This window comes from Chenopodium album, chromosome 5, assembly GCF_948465745.1.
Source record: "Chenopodium album chromosome 5, dcCheAlbu1.1, whole genome shotgun sequence".
NCBI classification, from domain to species: domain Eukaryota; kingdom Viridiplantae; phylum Streptophyta; class Magnoliopsida; order Caryophyllales; family Amaranthaceae; genus Chenopodium; species Chenopodium album.
In genome coordinates, this window is record NC_137838.1 from 53,767,150 (window position 1) to 53,769,508 (window position 2,359).

Sequence of the window (2,359 nt, forward strand, 5' to 3'; positions counted from 1 at the left end):
GAAAATTGAGACCGCTTTTTAGGCTTAACGGGTCTCTTTGGTCTCATTTTAAATAAAAAAAAAAACATATTTAATTTGATTTTGTTAATTAAAATTACAATATATGCTATATTTTTTAATGAATTCGTATAAAATTACACGTATCAAAGTACAAAATAATTTTGAATTCTACAATAAAAAATGTAGATCGTATATAAATTATTCTAATCTGCAGTACAAATAGAACTGCATCAACACAAAATGTAGTTGAAGTACTCCAACTTCTTCCTTGTGAAAACAACATATCTGTAAAAGCAAAAACCACAAAATTAATAAATCAATTATAGTACTAATAAATCAAAATGTAGTAATTGAGATTATTTGGAAAACTTAACTAGTGAGTAAAAGATTAACTCACTTAAGAATCAATTTATGTTGCCCTGATGATGAACAAAAAAATCACCACACCAAAATGTACTACATCTGTAAACATAAACCCATAACCCAGAAATTGCTGAAATTCAAAGGGGATATTTCTAAACTCAATAAACTGGAAAATATGAGATTAAAATAACGAAAAAAGATACCTTTTTTTTCCCTCGTAAATTTTCAATTTGGGAATTTCAAAGCTCAGAGAAAACCTGCAAAAATTACCAAAATAATTTAACAGAAAAGTCAAACAATTACCGTAAAATTAGAACAGAAAATGAAGAAACTTTCTCAAAAATTAAAGTTTTTTTAGAGCATGCAAGCAATTGAAACAATAAAACCCCAGAAATTAAACTCAAATGTCGGAGAATCGGCGCAACAAAAATGGAAGAAATTGGGTAAAACTTACGAGCATTTGGGGAGCAGTTGAAAAGATTTTGGAGGAAGACTAGAAGTAGTACAGTCGTAGTGAGAGCGTTAGTGAAGAGAGAGAGGAAGGGTTTTTGGGTTTTGGGAAGAGAGAGAGTGAAGAAAGAGAGGGAAATTGAAAGAGTTAATGGGAAGTTTGGTCAATTGCCAAAAAAATGCCTAAAATTAGGAGGAGGTAGATTGTGGTGGTGGTAGTGATGGTGGTGATGGTAGTGGCCGGTAATGATGGTGGTGGTTAATTCATTTAATGGGTTTGTTTAAACAAATTTTGGAGAGAGAAAGGATGGAGCTAGAGAACTCATAGAAGGATATGAAGCGACGGGATGAAGAAATTCATGAATTACAAGGGTTTCAATTTTTTTTTTTTTAATATTTGTAAATTAGTGAGACTGCCTATACACTAACACAGGTCTCTCCTTTTAAAATTTAAAATAAAAAAAAATTCAAGAGAGACCTGTCATGTATTAAAACAGGTCTCTCCTTTTTAAAATAAAAATTAAAAAATCCAAGAGAGACCACTTATTTGTAATATTGGGTATCTTGAAACAAAGAGACTCGTTATCTACTTAAACGTCCTCTTATTTACGGTCTGTTTGAGCAATTTTGTAGTAGTGAAGCTTGAAAGGCATTAACTTGCTCCACGGAACTCCTGCAATCTTGTTCCCAATGACCTAGAATTCCACAATTTTCACAGAAAGCCTCATTAGCATTATTATTAATTGTAGAAACATTAGCTACATTAGCGGTGCTAAGATTATCTAATTTGAGGCATATAGAGGTTAATTGAGTTTGCAAAAAGGATACAGAGTCAACACTATGCTTCCCCTTGTTAGCAAAGCCTATAGGATTCCCATATTGGGAATTATGTATCGCCATATCTTCGATAACTTGACCTGCATCATCAACATTAAGATTCATAAACCTCCCACTAGCTGCAGAATCTAAGATTATTCTAGATGAATTTCCAATGCCATTGTAAAAGGCTTGGATTAACTACCATTGTGCCAAATTATGGTGGGGGAATTCTCTTTGTAGGTTCTTGAACCTCTCCCAAGCCTCATATAAAGTTTCATCGGCTTCTTGGGCAAAGTTTTGAATTGCACTCCGTAGTACAGTTGTTCTCTCTGCAGGATAATATTTGTTATAAAAATTCAAAACAAGAGTTTCCCAGTCAGTTATACCAAGTGCAGTTCTATTTAAACCATTAAACCATAATTCGGCTTTTCCAGTTAATAAGAAAGGAAAGAGAATCTCCATGATTTGGTCTTGTGTGACTCCAGCTTGCCTGATGGTATTACAGTTCTGACAATAGTCTGCAATATGAAGATTTGGATCTTCACCCTTAGCTCCACTAAATTCCTTCCTTTCTATCATCGTTATAAATTGGGGTTTAATCTCTAATTGTACCCCATCAAGAGCTAGAGTGGGAGTAAGGTGTGGAAAATCTGTAAGCTTTGGTTGTGAGTAATCACTAAGCTTCTTTGGAGCTGTCATCTCTGATTCTTAATCTGATGATACCTCT

At 33.5% G+C, this 2,359-nt stretch overlaps 1 non-coding gene across 1 annotated transcript; it reads left to right on the forward strand.

The window, feature by feature from the left end:
* The first annotated feature begins 1,843 nt into the window (after nucleotides 1-1,843).
* On the forward strand, nucleotides 1,844-1,950 carry LOC145633579 (small nucleolar RNA R71). The gene has a single exon (XR_014112890.1). It is a non-coding gene; the product is annotated as a small nucleolar RNA R71 (small nucleolar RNA).
* Nucleotides 1,951-2,359: the final 409 nt, after the last annotated feature.